Source organism: Sapajus apella, unplaced genomic scaffold, assembly GCF_009761245.1.
Source record: "Sapajus apella isolate SASKATOON/1434 unplaced genomic scaffold, GSC_monkey_1.0 scaffold11, whole genome shotgun sequence".
In the NCBI taxonomy this organism is placed as follows: Eukaryota; Metazoa; Chordata; class Mammalia; order Primates; family Cebidae; genus Sapajus; species Sapajus apella.
The window spans coordinates 10701721-10726717 of NW_022436951.1; the positions used below are offsets into that span (position 1 = coordinate 10701721).

General features: G+C 45.9%; 1 long non-coding RNA gene and 1 pseudogene across 2 annotated transcripts; one reads left to right on the forward strand and one right to left on the reverse strand.

The window, feature by feature from the left end:
• The first annotated feature begins 3369 nt into the window (after positions 1-3369).
• Positions 3370-4683, forward strand: LOC116552157 (annotated as a pseudogene). Its single transcript, XR_004269246.1, has 2 exons — positions 3370-3979; positions 4489-4683. The product of XR_004269246.1 is annotated as a ribosome biogenesis protein NSA2 homolog (transcript).
• On the reverse strand, positions 4104-24773 carry LOC116552158. The gene is made up of 3 exons (XR_004269247.1): positions 24699-24773; positions 8429-8439; positions 4104-4114 (listed from the first exon to the last, which is right to left on the reverse strand). It is a non-coding gene; the product is annotated as an uncharacterized LOC116552158 (long non-coding RNA).
• Positions 24774-24997: the final 224 nt, after the last annotated feature.

The window sequence follows — 24997 nt, forward strand, 5'->3', positions numbered from 1 at the left end:
TTTGTCTATTTGGAGATATATAAGAATGTTTATTATTATTTCAATTTTAGCAAATGCTGACAACTGCCTCCTTTCTAATTATCCATTGGAATGGCTTCCCAATTGAACTATTTCTTGGAAAAAAACAAAACAGAGAATAGTGCTCTTGGTTGTCCTTTATTTAAGTCACAGGGTCGCTCTCATTTCTAGTTAATAGAACGCCGCAAAAAAAGTTTCAGTGCCCATTTTCTCTATCTGTTGTTTTTTTGTGTGAATCTAGGGGGAAGTGAATCATCTTTTCCGCTTCACTGTGCACTTATCAACCAAGCATATAACCCAAACTGCTTTTAAATAATTTGCTCTTGTAATCTACCTCATTAGACCACCTGGAAATAAAGAAAGAAGAAACCAAAGAATGAAGGCCACACAGGAGATGACAAGATCCCAGAATTCAAGAGCCCAAAGGCGACATCGTAGGAATCACTTTGCTCAGGTTGGTTCTGTGACTCGCCTAGGAAGCACTCTTTTTTTTGACAGAGTCTCGCCTTGTCACCCAGGCTGGAGTGCAATGGCGTGATCTTGGCTCACTGCAAGCTCTGCCTCCCAGGTTCAAGCGAATTCTCCTGCCTCAGCCTCCCAAGAAGCTGGGACTACAGATGCCCGCCACTACACCTGGCTAATTTTTTGTATCTTTTGTAGAGACGAGGTTCTACTATGTTGACCAGGCTGGTCGTGAACTCCTGTCCTCATGATCTGCCCACCTTGGCCCCCCAAAGTGCTGGGATCACAGGCGTGAGCTACCATGCTCAGCAGAAGCACTCTTAATGGAGACACAGCATGTATTTTAGAAAGATGGCAAAGAGGCTAGGCATGCATGGTGGCTCATGCCTGTAATCCCAGCACTTTGGGAGGTCGAGGAGGGCAGATCGCGAGGTCAGGAGTTCGAGACCAGCCTGGCCAACAAGGTGAAACCCTGTCTCTACTAAAAATGTAAAGATTAGCTGGGCATGGTGGCAGGTGCCTGTAATCTCAGATACTCAGGAGGCTGAGGCAGGAGAATTGCTTGAATCTGGGAGGCGGAGGTCGCACTGAGCTGAGACAGTGCAATTGCACTCCAGCCTGGGCAACAGAGTGAGACTCCATCTCAAAAAAAAAAAAGAAAGATGGTGAAGAAAGACCCTGTAGGATCAGGTGACCTTACTTTCCGCCCATCATTTTGGCTATGCTAATTCTATCTCTTGCATAATATCCAATGCCTGGTTTTCACAGTCAAGATGCCATGTCTCAGGACTGTGAGCTCTGAAGAAGGAGACTGACTTCAAGGACTGATGTCATTCCTGTTCCCTGTCATTGAAGGGTACACACATATCTCTGCTTTATACCCTGGTAGAGGAAATATTCTCCAATGAAGGTAGCAGACTTATAAATTAATTCCTTATGATAAATTCCAAATGCTCCTCAAAGAATGATGTTTTTCTTATTAAAGTCTTTTGAGGTATGTACTATCAGTCAGGATGTCATGGGGCTTATCAATATTGTATCTCTGCATGAATCTGCAAGATAGTGCTTTTAGAGATCAAAAGAGTCCACAGAAAATGCAGTAATGTGGAATGGCATATAGCAAAGTTTGAGAATTATTGGAGACATGTAATTTTTTTTCCTAACAAGGGCTCACAATCTACTAAAAAAAAGGTACCTGTTTTCTGGAATTGTTAATTGACAAACCTTTATGTAAAATCAAAGTGAATTGTCCTATAGACACCACTTCCTATTACAATTCTTGGCTGGGTCAGAACCAGGGCAAGGCAAGGGAAGTGCTAGTGCATAAAATTTAAGGGGGACCCCACTTTCAAGGTCAGCCCTGAGAGTGGGTGCACACCACTGGGAATGAGTACCTTCTTACATTTTTAAAAATTGATATATCATAATTGTACATACTTGGGGGGTACACGTCATATTTTTATACCTGTATGCAATGTGTAATGATCAGATTGGGTTAAATGGGATATTGATCACCTCAAACATTTCTCTTTTCTTTGTGTTGAGGACAATATAATCATTGTAGCTATTTTGAAATATACAATAAATAATTGTTAACTATAATTTCTCTACTCTGCTGTCAAATGCTAGAACTCATTCCTTCCATCACACTGTCCTTCAGTTTGTCCCTAGCTTCCTCTCTTGCGTCACCCTATCCCTGGCCCTGGTTCTCTGACAGAGCACTTAGAATGCAGAAGACATCCTGGAAGGTCTGGGCGCTGATCAGCAGAGGGGAGTGTAGCAATAGCGACTAACAGCACAAGTGTTAGAGATCAGCCTGGGCTTTGCCAATGACTGTGGGCTTGACCTTGGGCAGGCTGCATCCAGACACAGAACCCCATGATGCCATGCTGCGGCTGCCTGCCCTGCCCACCTCCCTCCTTCCCACACGAATGACCACAAACAAGCCACCAAGCAACACGCAGCTGTCAACACTGCACAGACGATGAGCAGAGGCACGTCTGGCAGCACTGGATACATACTTTCTAATTTCTACACCTCGACGGAGCACTGGAAGGCGGGGTGCTCAGCAGCCTCCAAGAGACACTGGCGATGTTTTTGTTGGTCCATGCCTGCTACACGCCTTTGCTTCTGCATCACCTGCTTTGTTCTCATCTCCATAATGCTCTGCCTTGACCTTGATGCAGTCTCCTCTCCCACACTGCCTCCCAAACCCTTGTGCCAGCTAGCACTCCCTCTCCGTAATTAACAAGTATCCCATTTCCTCTTCCTTCCCATCTCTAGATCTTCAACCTCCAATGAAGACGTGGCGTCCCCTGCAGCTCTCTCTAGTTAGTCCGTTTATTTGATCACAACATACATTACCTTACAACTTAAGGTCAGGAGTGGTGTAGGGACTCCCATCCCCGTATATTCCATGGCCTACCATTTCCCTCACTTTCTTTTCTAAATTCTCTTGTGCCTTGATTGCATCTACTTGGAGAACTGCAATCCAGGATGAAACCTAACCTCCCTGGGCTTGTACCTTGAAGTTAAAGCACTGATGGAAAAAAATATGTACCTGGGTAGATGGTGAATTCCTGGTTGCCCTGGTTGTCCAGCAACTGTTTCCCTAATCAACCCATTCTCCCATGTATACAATAAATATTTCAAAGCTTTGCACAATGTCAAATTTCTGACTCCTCTTGTATTACATTTTTCTTACCCTCTTCTTATTTGAAAATGACCTTATTTTAAAATTCCCAGATAAGGCCGGTCACAGTGGCTCATGCCTGTAATCCCAGCACTTTGGGAGACCAAGGCGGGGAGATCATGAGGTCAGGAGTTCAAGACCAGCCTGGCCACCATGGTGAAACCCCATCTCTACTAAAAATACAAAATTACCTTTCCTGTCACAGCCTGCGTGGTGTTGGCTTGTGGGTCTCTGAGATCTGAAAATTTAGAGCGTTTTCGCACCCCAGGGGCCGCTCCTGGTGGCTCTGTGGCCGTCACCATGCCACAGAACGAATATATTGAATTACACTGTAAACGCTATGGATACCATTTGGATTACGATGAGGAAAAGAGAAAGAAGGAAAGTCGAGAGGCTCATGAACGTTCAAAGAAAGCAAAGAAAATGATTGGTCTGAAGGCTAAGCTTTACCATAAACAGCGCCAGGCTGAGAAAATACAAATGAAAAAGACTATCAAGATACATGAAAAGATAAACACCAAACAAAAGAATGAGAAGACTCCACAGGGAGCAGGACCTGCCTCTCTGCTGAACAGAGAGGGACGATCTTGAGCTAAAGTACTTTCCAATATGATTAAACAGAAACGAAAAGAGAAGGCAGGAACACGGGAAGTCCCTCTGCCTAAAGTCTGTGCCCAGGGAGAAACAGAAGTATTAAAAGCTATCCGAATAGGAAAGATAAAGAAGAAGGCATGAAAGAGGATGGTTACTAAAGTCTGCTTTGTTGGAGACGGCTTTACAAGAAAACCACCTAAATATGAAAGATTCGCCGGGCGCGGTGGCTCACGCCTGTAATCCCAGCGCTTTGGGAGGCCGAGGCGGGTGGATCACGACGTCAACAGATCGAGACCATCCTGGTCAACATGGTGAAACCCCGTCTCTACTAAAACTACAAAAAATGAGCTGGGCATGGTGGCGCGTGCCTGTAATCCCAGCTACTCAGGAGGCTGAGGCAGGAGAATTGCCTGAACCCAGGAGGCGGAGGTTGGGTTGCGGTGAGCCGAGATCGCGCCATTGCACTCCAGCCTGGGTAAGGAGCGAAACTCTGTCTAAAAAAAAAAAAAAAAAAAGAAAGAAAGAAAGATTCATTTGGCCACTGGGCTTGCGTTTCAAGAAAGCCCATGTGACACATCCTGAACTGAAAGCCACCTTTTGCCTACCAATGCTTGGTGTAAAGAAGAATCCCTCATCCCCATCGTATACGATTTTGGGTGTTATTACCAATGGTACTGTCATTGAGGTAAATGTGAGCGAATTGGGCCTTGTGACGCAAGGAGGCAAAGTTATTTGGGGAAAATATGCCCAGGTTACGAACAATCCTGAAAATGATGGATGCATAAATGCAGTCTTACTGGTTTGACAGCAATTTCATATATAATTATTGAGGACTTCACACCAATTGAAAAAACTGCCATTACTGCAATGTTTCTGAATTCTACCAAACAACCATACATGTCTGCAATCAAGAGATTTATTATAAACATTTTAAAAATACAAAAATTAGCCAGGCATGGTGACACGTGACTGTAATCCCAGCTACTCAGGAGGCTGAGGCAGGAGAATTGCTTGAACCCAGGATGTGGAGGTTGCAGTGAGCTGAGATCATGCCATTGCCCTCCAGCCTGGGTGACAGAGCAAGACTCCATCTCAACAACAACAAAAAATTCAGATAGGAGCTCCTTAACTTCCCAACTTCAGGTTAGTAGGTCTTCCCTGAATAAGCTCCCACCTCCTTTTTTTTTTTTTTTTGAGATAGTGAAACTCTGCTGTAAATACAAGTTTTTTTCTTTAATTTTTATTTCTAAACAAAGCTTTTTTTTTTCAGGAAACAAGTTGTTGGGGTTTGTTTGTTTGTTTTTTTGTTTTTGAGATGGAGTCTTGCTCTGTCACCCAGACTGGAGTGCACTGATGCGATCTCGGCTCACTGCAGCCTCTGCAACCTGGGTTCCAGAGATTCTCCTGCCTCAGCCTCCCGTGTAGTTGGGATTACAGGTGCGGGCCACCAACCCCAGCTAATTTTTGTATTTTTAGTAGAGATGGCTTTTCACTATGTTGGCCAGGCTGGTCTCAAACTCCTGACCTCAGGTGATCGGCCCACCTTGGCCTCCCAAAGTGCTAGATTACAGGTGTGAGCCAGCATGGCCAGGCAGCAAACAAGTTTTATTGGAATACAGCTGTGCTCATTCATTTATGGACTGTCCATGGCTGCATGCACTGTAGGAGCACAGCTGAGTAGTTGCAACAGAGTCCGTGAGGCCTATAAAGCTGAAAATATTTACTAGCTGTTCTTTTACAGGAAAAGGTGCAAAAACCTCCTGAATGCATCCTGCACCAAACCTTGTACTCTGTTCTCAGGCATCTTTTTAAAACGTCTTATCACCATCCTTGGAAACGCGTAGGAGCACAAACATCATGCTTGGGATAAAATGCAGCATCCCTAGCCCAGCCTGTGAGGCTCCACGTGATTAGCCCGTCCACTTCTCCACCCTCACCTTGTGTACGCCTCCAGCGCCAAGTCCAACCGCGCTGTCTGCCTTTCCATTTCTCCAATGCTCTCTGCTCTTCCAAGCCGCAGAACTGGGAATACTTTGTTTTGTTTGCCTTGGAGGCTCTTTTTCCTTTTTCGACTTGTCCAATTCCTACTTAGTCTTTAGGACTTTGCGTAAACCTCATTTCCTCCAGGGAGCCTTCTCTTTCTCCCAGTTTAGGTCAGGTGCCCTGTTTCAGAACACTACTTACTTTCATTTAGTTTTATTTGTTTATTTATTTTATAGGCAGGGTCTTAGGCTGGAGTGCAGTGGCACAGTCATAGCTCACTGCAGCCTTGAACTCCTGGGCTCAAGGGATTCCCCTGACTCATTATCCCGAGTAGCTAGAACTGCAGACACACATCATCACACCCGATTAATTTCTTTTGAAATTTTTTTTCATAGAGACAGAGTCTCACTGTGTCATCCAGGCTGGTCTTGAACTCTTGGGCTTAAGCAATCCTCGCCTCAGCCTCCTAAAGTAGTGAGATTACAGGTATGAGCCACTGCCTGAGGTGTTCCGTTTTATTACTGATTTATTTAGAGATAAGGTCATGCTCTGTTGTCTAGGCTGGAGTGCAGTGGCATGATCATGGCTCACTGCAACCTTGGCCTGCTGGGCTCAAGCGATCCTCCCACCTCAGCCTTCCAAGTTGCTGGGACTACAGGCACACACCATCACACTTGGCTAATTTTTGCATTTTTTGTAGAGACAGGGCTTTCACCATGTTGCCCAGGCAGGTCTCGAACTCCTGGGCTCCAGTGATCCACCCATCTTGGCCTCCCAAAGTGCTGAGATTACAGGCGAGAGTCACCACCCCTGGCTTCCACTTTTATTTTAAAGCTCTCATCTCAAATGCTCTTAATTTTTTGAAAACATTTGTTTCATACTTGCTTGTGTGGTGAGACTGAAGACTTCATGATAGAAAAATCTTTGTTCATCTGATTCAGAAAAATGATCTTCAGTACCTGACACAGAGCCTGGCACAGGACAGATAGTCAGAAAATAGTTACTGAATAAATGGATGACTGGCAATAACATTATAGGGTTGTGGTGAGGGTAATGGGAGGAAATATACACATTCCATTTAGTTAATTGCTTAGTCCCGACAAAAGTAGAGAATATTTATATTTTTAATGACGGTGATGATGATGAAGCCCTGACTTTGAATTACTTCTGGATTTCTTGATTTGGCAAAAGGACCAATAACGTATTTTATTCTTGTAACAAGAAGTAGAAATTGTTCTTCAATTGATTTCTTCTCTTTGGCCATGTATAAAAGCCATAACTGGCTTTTCATAATGTGAGATCTTAAAAAAAAGTATCCAAGCCCAGGAGCCTAAAATCCTCATAATGCATGGCTCTTCTGTGGAATGGTTTCTGCTAGCCCTCTATTTTCTACCCTGCCCTATGCCCCAGGAGGCTGACCTCCTGTTATGTTTCTTTGACTTCTGTCTTCTGGTTGGGTTTGACCAATGGGTACCACCGGCCAGAGACTGGAGGAAGGAGAGCAAGGGGCAAATATGAATCCTCCCCTACCCCTGCCCTCCCCTGGGCTGCAGGTTGACAGCCATGCCCCACTACCTAAGGTCATAGCTCCTACCAGGGGGCTCTTTAGCCTGCCACTCTCACGGGCCCTCTGTCTGGAGGGACTCCTCCTCTTGCTGGTGCTAGCCTGTGGTAGTTACAGCTTCTGCCGTCGCTAGATGTGGCAGGCTTTGTTATTGTTTTGGCTTCTCTTAACTTGTCCACACCTTTGCCAATTAAACTCTCCTTGATGATCCTATCCCTGCTTGAGTGTTCAGTCTGACTCATACGATTCCATCGCTTAAATAAACATAATGAAAATATTTCAAGGGGTTCTTGCTGCTTCTGTAGATCTCTCCGGTAGTTTGAGTATGTCTGCAAGCTTGGCTAACGTCACATGAGCTTAGGTGCCATTATTCCCCACTTCTCAGTAGGCCAAATGAGTCTGGAAGCAATCTGAGTCGGGCATGTGCCCACACTTCCAGAGGCTGGCAGTGGCAAAGGCAGAGCTGCTCCTCATCTCTGCCCCCTACCCACGGAGCTCAGAGCTACATCACGGCTACTTCCCTCCAAGAGGATCACCCACCAAAAGCTGGACAGCTGGGACCCCAGAAAAATCATTCTTGATGACAGCCCCTCTGCAGTGAATCTAATCCAGGTGAACTCTGAAGCTCGGGAGTGTGCAGCTGGCTCTGTGCCCCAATTTAGAGCAGGTCTGGGAAGCATTCCCAGATGGCTCCTGGATGTCATTGCTTTTTTTGGCCGCATTCCTGGGGGAAGTGGGAAAACACACACAGGTCTCCTAGCTGCAAACCCAAGCAAAGAGCACATTGCCATATCTTTAGCAAATGATAATACACAAAACTCAGACAACCAAAGAACTAGAGAGAGACATATCCACTCAGCTGAACCGATTCACTCTTTAGAGCCAAGGACAGCCAGGGTGGAAGGTCCTCTATCCTTTCAATGAATCAATTCTCTGCCTTAAAAGCAACTGTCTAAGGCTTCAAGCAAATCACAGAACCTGACACTTCATTCTGCATCTCAATTTCCCTCTCTGAAAAAGTGGAGTTCTACCCATTGGCAGAAAGGTAGGCAATCACCCATTAAGGTGAGCCAAAATCTCCATAAGCCTCAATTTAAGAATCCCAAATGCAAAACTAATGATTTATCTCCTTTATTAGGAAGGAGGTAAGTCACATACAGAGGCAGTATGAGTTGGAGTTAAGGGCATGGACTCTAAAGCCAGACAACCTGGGTTTGACTCCTGTCTGCTACCAACTAGCTGTGTGATCTTGGAAAAGTTATGTAACCTCTCTGTGCCTCTGTGTTCTTATCCGTAAAATAGGAATGATGATCATGTCTACTTCATGGAGTTGACATGAAGATTAAATGACTTATTATAAGGAAAGCACTGTGAACATGCCTAGTATGTGCTAAAGACTGTGTAAGTCATTCAGTAACATAGTAATTTTAGTAATTATTCATGTATCTTTAGACAGACTTATCTGGAATGTTGATCAGTCCATAGTTTTTTCAAATTTTTTGGCTGTAGCCCAAATAACTTCTGGGATGAAATAACAGATCCTCTGTACTAGCACTGCCAATTGTTAGATCAAGGGAATTGGGCTTGTGTCTTAGCTGTCATCAGGAAAAGAATATACTGGATACTGATAATTGGAAAAGCACATTCTGGTCCCTGGCCTCAGCCTGGCAGCTAATCGGTTATGCCCAAAGAATAAGGTAAAGCACCAGGTGGCCTTACCTGTAGGCCTGATGCAGAATAAAGAGAGGCCTTTTAAGCAGACATCCATCACTGCTAACTGAAAGCCTAGCGTGATTCCCCATCCATCCAACACAAAGGTCTTTTCACTTAGGCATCAGTCCCATGAGGCAAATGCATCTTTGCCCTCCTGACAGGCTGTGTTACTGTGTGCTCTTCCCTCTATCCTCTTCTTCAATTTCCCATTTTAAATCGATGACCCACCTAGCTTTCTATAAGCAAGTTTTGTTTTTTCTCCTCTGGCTTTCCTTTTTTTTTTTTTTCGGGACAGAGTCTCACTCTGTTCTCTAGGCTGGAGTGCAGTGGTGCCCTTTTGGCTCACTGCAACCTCTGCCTCCTGGGTTCAAGTGATTATCCTGCCTCAGTCTCAGCTGAGATTACAGGTGTTGGCCACCATGCCCAGCTAATTTTTGTATTTTTCAGTAGAGACAGGGTTTTGTCATGATGGCCAGACTGGTCTCGAATTCCTGGCCTCAAGTGATCCTCAAACCTCGGGCTCCCAAAGTGCTGGGATTACAGGGATGAGCCACTGCGTCCAGCCATCCACTGGCTTTCAACTATGACACAAAGCCTCCAGGTCTGAGGAGGAGCTCAGAGTCTTCAGCAATCCTCCTCTTAAGGTAATCCTGATCACCTGATATTCTTAATGAAAACACTTTGGTTCCCCTGAGAACGGTCAAGAGTTCTTAAGAGTGGCTGTCCTTTCGTATCTTAGTACTAATTGCTAACTTTCATTGAGCAGTTATTATGTGCTAGGCACCATGCCAAATATTTTATATAAGATTCAAATTTAATTCTCACAATAATCCTATGAAGTGGCACAAGAGTTTACTGAGTCCTTAGAACAGTGTTGTCCTATACAAATAGAATGTGAGCCACAAATGTGGGCTACAGATGTAATTCTGAGCTTTCTAGTAGCCAGATTATAAACAGTAAAAAGAAACAAGGAAAGCTAAATTTTTTTTTATTTTTTGAGATGGAGTCTCACGGTCGCGAGACTGGAGTACAGTGGCGTGATCTCAACTCACTAAAACCTCCGCCTCCCAGGTTCAAGCAATTCTCCTGCCTCAGCTTCCTGAGTAGCTGGGACTACAGGCATCTGCCACCATGCCCAGCCAATTTTTGTAATTTTGGTAGAGACAGGGTTTTACCATGTTGGCCAGGATGGTCTCAATCTTTTGACCTCACGATCTGCCCACCTTGGTCTCCCAAAGTGCTGGGATTACAGGTGTGAGCCATCATGCCTGGCCTAATTTTTTTTTTTGAGACAGGATCTGGCTTCATTGGCCAGGCTAGCGTGCAGTGGCATGATCATTAATTTTAGTAACATATTTTGCTTAACCAAATACATCTTAAAAACTGGCATTTCAATATGCAATCAATATAAAATTATTAATAAGCTATTTTACATTCATTTTTTGTACCAAGTCTTCAAAATCCAAATTTCAATGAACATATGTAGAAGGCTGGACATGCTGGTTCACACCTATGAAATCCCAGCAGGCCACTTGCCTTGGTAGGCCAAGGCAAGAAGATTGTTTGAGCCCAGTTCGATTCTAGCCTGAACAACATAGCCTGTCTCTAGAAAAAAAGAAAAATTAGCCAGGTGGTGGCACCCACCTGTAGTCTTAGCTACTTGGGAGGCTGAGATGGGAGGATCACTTGAGCCCAGAAGTTTGAGGCTGCAGTAAGCTATGATTATGCCACTGTACTCCAGCCTGAGTGACAGAATGACACCCTGTCTCTAACCAGAACAAAACTAACAACAACAAAACAAATGTAGAAGGAATGAGGGAAATGGAAAGTCACCTTTTGCCAAACACCATGGTAATAAGTGCTGCATGCAAGAGCCACCTGCACATCACATGCAACAATTATTACTGTGGTGTTTGGCAAGTGGTGATTTTCCATTGCCCTCATTTCTTTAACATTTATTTATTAGAGAATGAAAATTTAAGAAAAAATAGGATACTTGCGTACTTTATACTCTCAAAGTAACTCTCTCAAGATATTCATTAATTGGCCAGGTGTGGTGGCTCACACCTGTAATCCCAGCACTTTGGGAGGCTGAGGCGGGTGGATCGTGAGGTCAGGAGATCCGAGGTCAGGAGATTGAGATCATCCTGGCTAACACGGTGATGTTAAAAATACAAAAAATTCGCTGGTCATGGTGACAGGCACCTGTAGTCCCAGCTACTTGGGAGGCTAAAGCAGGAGAATTGCTTGAACCTAGGAGGCAGAGGTTGCAGTGAGCTGAGATCATGCCACTGCACCGCAGTCTGGGCAACAGAGCAAGACTCCATCTCAAAAAAAAAAAAAAAAAAGATATTCATTAATAACAAGGAGAAAAACAGTAACTTTACAGTGGAGAAACCCAGCTGACAGTTACCACCGTTGGTGGTAAAATGTAGCAACACTGGGTGCCTCCAGACAGCATGTGCAGAGGAGGACACAACATCACTTCTGTGGTCTTACAAAAAATCTGTAACCCCAATCTAGTCATGGGAACATGTCAGAAATACCCACATGGAGAGATAGTATACAAAATAACTGGCCCATAGTCTTCCAAAATGCCAAAGTCATGAAGGATAAGGAAAGCCTGGGACCTGTCACAGATTGAGAGAGACAAAGGAGACACAACAACTCAACACAGCTGGGACCTGGATTGGATCTTGAAACAGAAAATCATATTAGTGTCACAAGGGGTGTGATTCGAATAAGGCCTGTTGTTCAGTTAAAAATTATGTACCAGTGGCCAGGCGCAGTGGCTCATGCCTGTAATCCTAGCACTTTGGGAGGTGAAGACAGGAAGATTGCTTGAGGCCAGCAGTTCGAGGCCAGCCTGTGCAATATAATGAGAATCATCTCTACAAAAAAATACAAAAAATTATTCAGGCATGGTGACGTGTGGCTGATGTGGGGGAATTGCCTGAGCCTGGGAGGTGGTGAGCCGAGATTGTGCCACTGCACATCAGGCTGGGCAATGGAGTAAGACCCTGTTTTTTTTAAAAAAATCTGTTATCTATCTATCTATCTATCTATCTATCTATCTATCTATCTTCCATCTATCTATCTATCATCTATCTATCTTCTATCTATCTATCTATCTATCTATCTATCTATTCTAGTGTTGATGTACTAATCTTGATCATTGTTCTCTGGTTATGAAAATTGTTACCATTTGGGGCATCTGGGAAAAGGGTATACAGGAACTCTATTGTTTTTGCAGGTTTCTGTAAGTCTAAAACTATTTCAAAATAAAAAGCAGAAAAACAAAACAGGCCAGGCACAGTGGCTCGTGCCTGTAATCCCAGCACTTTTGGAGGCTGAGGCGGATGGATCACCTGAGGTTAGGAGTTCAAGACCAGCCTGACCAACATGGTGAAACCCCATCTCTACTAAAAATAAGAAATTAGCTGGGTGTGGTGGTGCATGCCTGTAATCTCAGCTGCCTGGGAGACTGAGGCAGGAGACTTGCTTGAACCCAGGAGGTGGAGGTTGCAGTGAGCCAAAATTGTGCCATTTCACTCCAGCCTGGGCAACAAGAGTGAACCTCTGTCTCAAAAATTAAAAAAAGAAAGAGAGAAAAAAAACAATGCAATGCAAATTGATTACAAATTACCTTTGCAGTTACTTCAAAAGATGTGGAAGTCCAGGAAATTGATAAAAATATTGAAGTATTGCTAGAAATGCATGAAAAAAAAAATTAACCAACTAGGTAAAATGGTTCACTTTTAGAGAAAAGAAATCAACAAGGATGATAACAGGGTGTGGGTTTCAAAACAAAACCAATGATTTAAATGCTGAAAAATCATGAGACATCCTTGGAAAAATGAATGATGCACTCTAATGTTTGCCAAGGACTTTCTGCTAGAAAATCATCGACAAAGTGAAGGCTGTTGTACCATGCTATCATATAATTTTAGTTTAAAGATTATGCCAAAAAATCCACATGAGATTTATTTTTATTCATGCTAAGAATGAGCGCATAGTTACAATTATAATCTATGTTCTACTGGATGAGATGAAATGTTATTTTTATAATTTATAGCTTTATTTTTCATTAAAAGAAAAAAAAGCCTCACTTGAAATTTTAATCATCTTTAATGGCTTGACTTTAATTGCTCTATTCCAGCCTCAGAAACCTGATCCTCAGGTCCACACTCTTAACCACTGCACTATTTCTGTCCCAAAGAAGAGGACTTCCCTTTGTTTCCATTACCTGATCAAATTTTCTCTGAGTCACCCGAAACAAGTTTCATGCCCTTTGTGAGGCCAAGGCACCCTGGAATGTCTTTTTTTTTTCCTTCTGAGACAGAGTTTCATGCCTGTTGCCCAGGCTGGAGTGCAGTGGCGCGATCTCGGCCCACAGCAAGTTCCAACTTCCGGGTTCAAGCGATTCTCCTGCCTCAGTCTCCCAAGTAGCTAAGATTTACAGGTGCATGCCGCCACACCCAGCTAATTTTTGCATTTTTAGTAGAGATGGGGTTTCACCATATTGGTCAGGCAGCTCTCGAACTCCTGACTTCACATGATTCATCCACCTCGGCCTCCCAAAGTGCTGAGATTACAGGAGTGAGCCATGGTGCCCGGCCAAAAGTCTTCTTTTCTATCACATTCTATGCATTTATTGAGGATGAGCAACTCTATACATAAATGGAAGACAAGGCAGAGGACAGAGTAAATGTGCACCTGAGTGTCAGCCGTGTGTGTGTGGCACCTGTGAAATATCCACCCTTGGCTCTCCAAGACCCATCAAGCTTACAGATAACATTGAGTTTGATAGAAACTGACTGAATCCTAGCTCAAAACCAATAAAATCATTCAAAAATACTTCAAGTGTTCAAAATGATGATTTGTGATTATTTATTTATTTATTATTTATTGATTTATTTTTAAAGACGTGGTTTCATCATGTTGGTTAGGATGGTCTTGAACTCCCAACCTCAGGTGATCCACCCGCCTTGGCCTCCAAAGTGCTTGGATTACAGGCATGAGCCACCATACCCAGCGATTTGTAGTTTTTTAAAGTGAGACTTGAAGAGGCTAGAAAGACTGGAGAAAGGAAACATCCATTATCGGAAGGGAGCTCCATACACTGGAAACTATCAGTAGCAAATGATATGGACAGAGACTACTACGTTCCAGTGAGGGGTGGGAGGCACAAGTGGAGAATGGTGGAAGAAACTTGGAGGAGCCAGACGGGAGAATATTCTCAAATGTATCCCTGTCGAGGAGTTTGAGACCAGCCTGGGCAACATAGGGAGACCTTGTCTCTACAAAAAATTAAATTAGCCAGGTTTAGTGGCACATGCCTGCGGTCCCACCGACTCAGGAGACTGAGGTGGGAGGATTGCTTGAGCCCAGAAGGTGGAGGCAGGGTGCAGTGAGCTGTGATGATGCTCTGCGCTCAAGCCTGCTCAACCAAGCAAGACCTCGTCTCAAAAAAAAAAAAAATGTGTTGGGAAGTATCGGGTAAGTAGATAAAAGTTTTAAAGTATTGATGGAAATGCAGAAAAGAACCAATGACAAACTAGGTAAAATAATTCAGTTTTAGAGAAGAAAAATCAACAAAGATGGTTACAGGATGTAGGTTTCAGTAAAATGGATATAAATGTCAAAAAATTATGAGAGATCCTTGGAAAAATAAATGATGCTCTCTAATATGTTTGCCAAAAACTTTCTGCTAGAAAATCATACAAAAAGTGAAGGCTGTGGCATTGCTTGTGAAGGACAGGCATTGCTTTAGACACACACACACACACACACACACACCACACACACACACACAAATTGAAACATAGGTGATCTCAATTATTAAAGCGTACTATGGAAAGTTACCAGTCCAGCCTGATCCTGATCCTGAGGTTGGGAGTTTACTTTGGAGACAGACAGGGGGACGACCATTTTCTTCACATGCACATCCTGGCATACGGAAGCTGGGTGGTAAAATAATTCATTCAGATTCATCTTTATCCCAAAATGACCCTCTAAACAATAAAAAATGGGTGACCTTCTAGTAACCTGTGGAACTGACAGTTTGAGAGATGACATGCAGGGGCCAATCAATGTCAGGAAACTGGGCAGCAGGGAGTGACTCCCTGTCTCAGCATATTGTAGTCTGCCTGTTGATCCCAGGCAGATGAACATCCTAGCAGGCCACTCTCCTCCTAACCTCAGCGCCACTGCCACCATCGCCTGGGAAAAGAAGACACGAAGAGATGAGGTTGGGGTCAACCTTTTCCTAATGTGGCCTGCATAGTTCTCGAGCTCTTCGTTAATTGTTTGTTTTGAGACAGAATCTTGCTCTGTTGTCCAGGTGACAGTGCAGTGGCACGATCTCGCCTCACTCTCTCTCTCTGCAACCTCTGCCTCGTGGGTTCAAGCAGTTCTTGTGCCTCAGCCTCCCAAGTAGCTGGGATTAGAGGGGCACGTGCCACCACGCCCAGCTAATTTTTGTTTTTATTTTATTTTTATTTTTTTGAGCGGAGTTTAACTCTTGTTGCTCAGGCTGGAGTGCAATGGCACGATCTTGGCTCACTGCAACTTCTGCCTCCCTGGTTCAAACCTTCCGATTAGCTCAGATTACAGGCGCCTGCGCCCTGCCTGGATTTTTGTTTTTATTTTGTTTTTGAGATGGAGTTTCACTCTTTTTGCCCAGGCTGGAGTGCAATGGCGCAATCTCAGCTCACTTCTGTCTCCCTGGTTCAAGCCTTCTGAGTAGCTGGGATTACAGGCAACTGCCGTCATGCCAGGCTAATTTTTGTATTTTTAGTAGAGATGGGGTTTCATCACATTGGGCAAGCTGGTCTTGAACTCCTGACCTCAGGTGATCTGCCTGCCTTGGCTTCCCGAAGTGCTTGGATTACAAGTGTGAGCCACCATGCCCTGACTAATTTTTGTATTTTTAGTGGAGACAGGGTTTCACCACATTGGCCAGGCTGGTCTCAAACTCCTGACCTCAGGTGATCTGCCCGCCTCAGCCTCCCAAAGTGCTGGGATTACAGGCGTGAGCCACCGTGCCTGGCCTTTTTGTTAATTCTTCACAGTGCTTCTAGAGAGCTCCTTTTTCTGAGTGTCCTGGCTGTGGGTCCTCGGGTTCCGCAGTGCAGTGAATACTGCCGTACACTGCTTTCTGTGCTCTTTGGGAATTGCCTTAGCTAAGAAGAGCTGCCTTGCCCAAGGACACACCCCTTTCCTAAGGCAGAATAAAGATCCAGGCCTCTGCCTGCCCCAGCTAGGGAAGAGTTGTCCCAGAGTTATCCCAGCTTCTGCGTTCCCCGGAAGGTTAACTGAGGACTCTGTTGCAACTGAATCACAGACCAACCCCTCCCTCTGTCCAATTCTGCTTCCTTCCCCACCTTCCCCAGGTGTCAATCCCAGCAGCACTCCCTGATCAACTTACCACATGCAAATCTCCATCTCAGAGTGCACCTCCAGGAGGGCTCAGCTCAGGACACACTCCCTTCTCCATTTTCCATCTCCACCACCTGCCACGAAGGCCCACTTTTTCCCAATCACTCTTGGTGTTTTCTCTCTACGTGGACTTCCTAGCCTCACTGACACTGGGTCCTTGGTCATTTTGAGCTCCAGTTCCCAGTGAAAAGTTCCCTCCCTCTATGCATGATTAGCCATTTTATTCTGCCAAAGGGAAGAAAATCCAGCCTGGCATCACCATACGTATATGTCCCACCTCCACTTGCAGCTTCCCAGTGGCCTGGCAGAGTTGGGCTGCTGGCTGAGAAGAAATCATGCGAATGTGAACGTCTATCTCTCTAGTAGCTGATCCCATCCCAGAGCTCCCAGCTTACCAGGAGGTGGGGTACCCCATCTTTAATCATTCAGTGGCTCACACCTGTAATCACAGCACTTTGGGGGGCTGAGGTGGGTGGATCATTTGAGGTCAGGAGTTTAAGATCAGCCTGACCAAATGGTAAAACCCCGTCTCTACTAAAAATACAAAAATTAAGGCCAGGTGCAGTGGCTCATGCTGTAATCCCAGCACTTTGGGAGCAGAGACGGGCGGATCACCTGAGGTCGGGAGTTTGAGACCAGCCTGACCAACATGGAGAAACCCCGTCTCTACTGAAAATACAAAATTAGCTGGATGTGGCAGCAGGCACCTGTCATCCCAGCTACTTGAGAGGCTGAGACAGGGGAATTGCTTGAACCCGGGAGGCGTAGGCTGCCGTGAGCCAAGATTGCACCATTGCACTCCAGCCTGGGCAACAAGAGCAAAACTCTGTCTCAAAAAAAAAAATTAGCCAGGCGTGGTGGCGCGTGCCTGTAGTTCCAGCTGCTCAGGAGGCTGAGGCAGGAGAATCACTTGAACCCAGGAGGCGGAGGTTGCGGTGAGCCAAGATCATGTCACTGCACTCCAGCCTGGGTAACAGAGCAAGGCTCCATCGCAAAACAAAACAAAGCAAAACAAAAACGACAAAGGTTACACATAGCCTTAGGCAGCTTCCATTGTATATCTTTCGCCCAGATCCGTTGCTACCTACCTGGGCAGCCATGTTAGGTTGGCACAGCAAGCCAAGAGGCACCAATCCTCTGTACTTGTCCGCATGTGAAAAAAGTACAGTTTCTAGCACCTAGAGAGGCATACAAGTAGAATCCAGCGACAACTGTGCTGTCTTTGTGAGAATCAACTCTTTTTTTTTTTTGAGACGGAGTCTCGAACTGTGGCCTGGCTGGTGTGCAGTGATGCCATCTCAGCTTGCTGCAACCTCCGTGATTTTTCTGCCTCAACCTCCCTAGAAGCTGGGATCACAGGCACCAGCCACCATGTCCGGCTAATTTTTTGTATTTTTAGTAGAGATGGGATTTCACTATGTTGGCCAGGCTGGTCTCAAACTCCTGACCTCATGATCCGCCTGCCTTAGCCTCCCAAAGTGCTGGGATTACAGGCATGAGCCACTGGGCTTGGCTGAGAATCGACTCTTAACAAGAATGCAGGAGCGCAAACAGGGGCCAGAGAGAGGCAGGACCCAGAGGATCTTCCCAGGGTGTGAAAACTCTGGGAAGAGAAATGACTGCATGAAAGGCAGGGGCGGGTAGTGCTGAGGTCAAAACACAGGAGGAGATAGACTGGCACTGAGCAGAGAAGGGAGGGAGGGCAGCCTCTGAGCAGGGAGGTGGGGAAGCAAATGCTGTCGCTGGATGCCCCAGGGGGACGGGGATAGGAGTTGGGAGGAAGATCAAGTGTGAGCTAGCTCAGGTGGTTCAGTAAACCAAAGCCACAGACGCTGGGCACAGAACAGAGTTCCTTTTTCTCTCCCGAGTCTCTGTGGAATTCTGCTAGGTGTGGGCAACTCCTCAGAGTCATCCAAAAAACAAAGAGCTCCACAGCCCTTCTGAGCTCAGAACAAGGTGCTGCTGTGAGAAGCCTCAGCCCTGCGCCAGCTCCCCGACTGGAGGAGGTATCAAGAGTCGCCAACACAAGGTGCCCTGCCTGTCACTCTGGTTTCCCACGCCTAGAAATGAGGGCATCTCACACTCCTCACTGGGATGAGAGGACCCCTGTGTATTTTCCCTGTGAAATACACCAAGATGAGCCCAGCCCCTTTGCCAGCCCCGGTGCCTGGGGACAGCTTGTTATCCCATGGAAATCTTCCCCCAATTCCCCACCAAGACCAATATGTAAAGCCACAGTAGTCTCTGTTTTTCATTGTTTTGTTTCGTTTTCAAGTAATAACCTTGGGTTTTCCTTGCTCCTACTCTCTGGGAGAGATGCCTGGAGAGAGAAATATTGGAAGCAGCCTAAGCTAATGGCCTTTTAGTGCAATTACAGATGTAGCCAGCCAGCCAGTTTCGCTCATAGTGTAGGGGCTATGTGACCCAGGGGTGCGTACTAAAGCCACTTCTCACTCTGCCCACACCAGAAGGCAGAGCCTTCTGGCTTTCACAATGCACTGGGGTTTGTTGTTGTGTTTCTGTGTGGCTAGGTGCCTTACAATGTTCAAATGACACCAATTTTCATGAGATCTTTCCACTGTGGTTTATATATGCACCCGGGGTCTTGACCAAGGCTCATGCTTTTTCTATTAATTAAAAATCAAAGCTCCCTAAAGGAAATCTATTGACCTGGAAATTAAGATGAGCACAGTGAGATTTTTTTTTAAGTCATAATTTCTCCTTCCACTTATCTATTTTCTATGAGTCCTTCAAAAGTCTTTCCATGCCCGTAGAATCCGCTGAAGAGTTCCACTGGGGATTTGAGAGGAAAAAAATGGGAAAAAATGACCTATGCCAGAATGCTCAAGTCAGTCATTATGAGCTGCTAGTAGTTGCTAAAATCTGTCGCAGTTTCAAGGTACAAATGGTAATGCTGCAATAACTAAGATAATTTTTATTACTAAAAAAACTGGGGGGCCAGGCACGGTGGCTCATGCCTATTATCCCAGCACTTTGGGAGGCTGAGGTGGGTGGATTGCCTCAGGTCAGGAGTTCAAGACCAGCCTGGCCAACATGGTGAAATCCCATCTGTACTAAAAACACACATAAAAAATTAGCCGGGTGTGGTGGCAGGCACCTGTAATCCCAACTACTCAGGAGGTTGAGGCAGGAGAATTGCTTGAATCCAGGAGGTGGAGGTTGCAGTGAGCTGAGATCACGCCATTGCACTCCAGCCTGGGCAATGAGAGCAAAGCTTAAAGTCCAAAAAAAACAAAAACAAAAAAACCTGGGTGGTTGCAATGGCTCACGCCTGTAATTCAAGCACTTTGGGAGACCACTATGGGGAGGATTGCATGAGGCCAGGAGTTTGAGACCAGCCTGGGCAACATGGGGAGACCCTATCTCTAAAAAAAAAAATACTGGCTGTGGTGGTGCACACCCACAGTCCCAGGTACTTGGGAGGCTGAGGCAGGAACACCTGAGCCCAAAAGTTCAAAGCCGCATCGAGCGCTGATCACCTCCAGGTGTACACTACCACAGCAGGCTTGAAACAGGTTTTAAAAAGAGTTACCGATGTTACGTAAAAGTGTGTGTGTCAGGGGTACCATCTTGAAGCTAGAGACTGTCAAAGCACCATTAGCAACTTGGAATTTGGCCCGTGTGTCAACTTTTCTCCCAGAGTAACTTTTGGCTTATACAGGGTGAAGCTGGGTTAATGGTACAGGCATATTTTATTGCGACAGCTGGGCAGTTAGTGGCCTAAGACTAGGTAGCAATGTAGAGCAGCAAGTTGATGTGACGTAGGGTGGAAAACTCTCCCTGCTTCTGTGAGCTCTTTCTGTGAAGGAGGTATCCCTCGCTGAGTTCATTTGGCAGAGCTGGTGTTGCAGACAATCCCACAGCCTCCAGGGTGGGCTCTCCCAGAAGACAAAGGAGGAGGTCTGACTCCCAGGCCCACCCATAAACGCACACACAAGCAACCCACTGTAAATCGAGGAACTTCCTGGAAGCCTTGCTCTCTCATCTTACATTTACAGTAAGGCCCTTGGGACTGACTAAGCAAAGCAGAATTTCCAAATGAATGAAAACTTAATGGACTTCCTTCATTTCCCATGTGGCTGCCAGTACTTGGACAGTGATGAGGCCAGTCACTATTACTCTCAACTGGTTAAAAAAGAAAACAGGCCCAGGGCGGTGGCTCATGCCTGTAATCCCCGCACTTTGGGAGACGGAGACGAGTGAATCACAAGGTCAGGAGTTCGGGACCAGCCTGACCAACATGATGAAACCCTGTCTCTATTAAAAATACAAAAATCAGCCAGGTATGGTGGTGCATGCCTGTGATCCCAGCTACTCAGGAGGTTGAGGTAGGAGAATTGCTTGAACCCGGGAGGCGGAGGGTTACAGTGAGCTGAGATCGCGCCACTGCACTCCAGCCTGGGCGACAGAGCAAGACTCCGTCTCAAACAAACAAAAAAATGGGAAGCAACTCTCCTTCCTGCCCCAGTGTCCAAGGAAGGAGACCTCTTGGGCTGACAAAACGTGGGTCCACCCATAGAGTGCTAAGACCTGAGGCTTTGTGTGAGCTCGGCGCAAGGCCGGCTCTCTCTTGCAAGCCCTGGCAACACTTCAAGGCCTTTACTCAAACACCTGCCAGGTGCCTCGTATATGCCAGGCACTGTGCTAGGAGCGAGGGGCGTCTACTAGGAGAGCCTAAGTCCTGACTCTGCAAGAGGGCAGGGAATAGCCTGAGATGCACACGCGAAACTCTTCCATATCAAAAGGTAGCTCAGTTGGCTGCCACGGCAGTAGCCACAGATGGAGTACTGAACCAGCTGTGTTACCTGATGGGCCCCGTGTTTGGACTTCCTTATTGCTCACTTCCATGGAACATTGTAGAACGATGGAGGGCCGGGGTCCTGGGTCTGTCCTCAGCTCACATTGAATGTGTGGCCATGAGTAAAACCCCTCAGCCTCCAGGAGTCATGGGTTCCTTAACTATAAAAAGAGGGTAGAAATAATATCTCGGGCCCATACCAAATAGTAGGTGGAAAGATTTCTGGGAAACTTCAGGCCCTGTGCACCTAGGCAGGTCTAGGTCCCTCACTTGAGTGGAGCCTGTCACTTATGTGTCTGGTCCTGGGACAAGTGCTTTTCATAACATTTTCCACAAAGACAAATACAGAGGGCGGTCAGGTTTGGGAGCCTCACTACTAGGGTTTTAAATATCTCTCTTCTTATTTTTTATTTTTATGTGTGTGTGTGTGTGTGTGGTTTTTTTGTTTTTTTGAGACAATGTCTCACTCTGTTGCCCAGGCTGAAGTGCAGTGGCATGATCAGGGCTCACTGCAACCTCCACCTCCTGGGCTTAAGTGATTCTCCCACCTCAGCCTCCCAAGTAGCTGGGATTATAGACATGCACCACCAGGCTCAGCTAATTTTTAACTTTCTTTTAGAGATGAGGTCTCACTATATTGCCCAGGGTGGTCGCAAATGCCTAAGCTCAAGTAATTCTCCCGATTCAGCCTCAAAAAGTGCTGGGATTACAGGCGTGAGCCGCCACGCCTACCCCTACATACCTCCCTTCTTGCCCCTCTTGTAACGCTCACTTGCTCTCTGAGGAAGTAAGTGGCCAGGCATGGTTACTCAAGCCTGTAATCCCAGCACTTTGGAAGGCCGAATCCACGCTTGCTTCCTCAGACAGCAAGCCCGATGAGTGCAGATCCTCATGGCAGGGTTTCTCCTTTCTTAGCAGAGAGCTCAACTTGCACACTGAATGAAAGTAACTTCTTTTTTTTTTTTTTTTTTTCTGAGATAGAGTCTTGCCCTGTCACCAGGCACCAGGCTGGAGTGCAGTGGCATGATCTCGGCTCACTGCAACCTCCGCCTCCCGGGTTCAAGCAATTCTCCTGCCTCAGCCTCCCAAGTAGCTGGAACTACAGGGGTGTGCCACCACACCCAGCTAACTTTTGTATTTCAGTAGAGACGGGGTTTCACCATGTTGGCCAGGATGGTCTCGATCTCTTGACCTTGTGATCCGCCCGCCTTGGCCTTCCAAAGTGCTGGGATTACAGGTTTGAGTCACCGCGCCTGGCTGCTTCTTGCATTTTTTCCTCAGCCACAAATATGTCTTCCCCAGCACAAAGATGAAAAATTACACTTTTTTTTTGAGACGAAGTTTCACTCTGTCACCCAGACTGCAGTGCAGTGGCATGATCTCAGCTCACTGCAACCTCTGCCTCTTGGGTTCAAGCGATGCTCCTGCCTCAGTCTTCCATGTAGCTGGGACTGCAGGTGTACGCCATCATGCCCGGCTAATTTTCTGTATTTTTAGTAGAGACAGGATTTCACCATGTTAGCCAGGATGGTCTCGAACTCCTGACTTTGTGATCTGCCCGCCTCAGCCTCTCAAAGCGCAGGGATTATAGGCAACAGCCACCGCACCCGGCCCACATTTTTAGCTCTTCCAGTGTTTTGTCTTCTTTTAGTGCTCATATTTAGGTGCAACTTAATGTTGTCACAATGTGTGATCTGTTTTCCATTTCTGGGGCATAACGTGCAGCTTAAAAGAAAGGTGTTTGTGGCCAAGCATAGTGGCTCATGTCTGTAATCCCAGAACTTTGGGAGGCCAAGGCAGGTGGATCACAAGGTTCAGACCAGCCTGGCCAAGATGGTGAAACTCCAAATCTACTAAAAATACAAAAATTAGCCAGGTGTTATGGTGCGCGCCTGTAATCCAGCTACTCAGGAGGTTGAGGCAGATAATTGCTTGAACCTGGGAGGCAGAGGTTGCAGTGAGCCAAGATTGTGCCACTGCACTCCAGCCTGGGTGATACAGCGAGACTCCGTCTCAAAAAAAAAAAAGAAAGAAAGAAAGGTGTTTGCAGTTTCTAACCACATGAGCTAACCATGGTCTAACAACATAAGATTTAATACAAGTACAACTTTAAATACTATAAATCATTTCTTCTTAACCATCGAGCCACAACTTACACATCCAAATGAATCTTTTCCTTCCAGAAATATCTCAAGGAAAAAAATTTTTAAGTTGTTTCTAAAATGTTCTGAAGAGGACTCATCCCAGAAGATTATTTTAAAGTTCATCAAGTTGAAGGTACAAATTTAAGTGTGTCTGTTAAAAGCAGCTGCCGGTCAGACGCGGTGGCTCACGCCTGTAACCCCAGCACTTTGGGAGGCCGAGACCGGCAGATCGCTTGAGGTCAGGCCTTTGAGATCAGCTTGGCCAACATGGTGAAACCCCGTCTCTACAAAAAATACAAAAAAATTACCCAGGCATGGTGGTGCATGGCTGTAATCCCAGCTACTCAGGAGGCTGAGGCAAGAGAATCGCTTGAACCCAGGAAGCAGGGGTTGCAGTGAGCTGAGACCGCGCCACTGCACTCCAGCCTGGGTAACAGAGCGAGACTCTGTCTCAAAACAAAACAAACAAACAAACAAAAAACAGCAGTTGCCTTATTTTATTCTTTCATATCATATACATCCCTACCTACTCTTAATACAGTGAGGTGAACACAGCTGGTCCTCAAATAATGTTATTTCATTCAGCCTTGTTTCATTATAATGTCAATAAGAAGAAAAATGGATTCCTGGTTGGGGCCACTGTCTGTCCGGAGTTTGCACATTCTCCCCATGTCTGCGTGGCTTTTCTCTGGGTACTCCAGCTTCCCCCACATCCCAGAGTTGTGAAAGTGAGTGAACTAGCATATCTAGAGGTCCCAGTCTGGTGTAGGTGTGAGTGTGTCCTGTGATGGCATGGCATCCTATCTGGGGCTCGTTCTCCTCTTGGACCCTGAGCTGCCAGGAGATGCTCCAGCCACCTGTGACCCCGAACTGGCATAAGTAATAATTTTACTTGTTTTTATCTTCTTTCCTTCTTTCCCTCCCTTCCTCCCTCCCCTCCTTCCTCCCTTCTCTCTCCCTCTCTCTTTCTTTCTCTTTCTTGTCTTGCTCTGTTGCCCAGGCTGGAATGCAGTGGCACGAACTCGGCTCGCTGCAACCTCGGCTCACTGCAACCTCTGCTTCCCAGGTTCAAGCGATTCTCCTGCCTCAGCCTCCTGAGTAGCTGGGATTACAGGTGCCCACCACCACATCCAGCTAATTCTTGTATTTTTAGTAGAGACGGGGTTTCGCCATGTTAGCCAGGCTGGCCTTGAACCCCTGACCTCAGGTAATCTGCCCTCCTCAGCGTCCCAAAGTGCTGAGATTATAGGGGTGAGCCACTTCGCTGACTTTTATCATCTTTCTTAAATGCATGTATAGCTCACATTTATTTCAATGTTTAAAATTAGAAGTATTTTGGTCTTTTTTTAGACGTTTGGGCCTGGTGCAGTAGCTCACTCTTGTAATCCCAATACTTTGGGAGGCAGAGGAGAGAGGATCACTTGAGGCCAGGAGTTTGAGACCCAGCTGGGCAGCATAGTGAGATCTTATCTCTACAAAAATTTAAATGTTAGCCAGATGTGGTTGTGTGAGCCTGTAGTCCTAGCTACTCTGGAGATTGAAGTGGGAGAATCACTTGGGCCCACGAA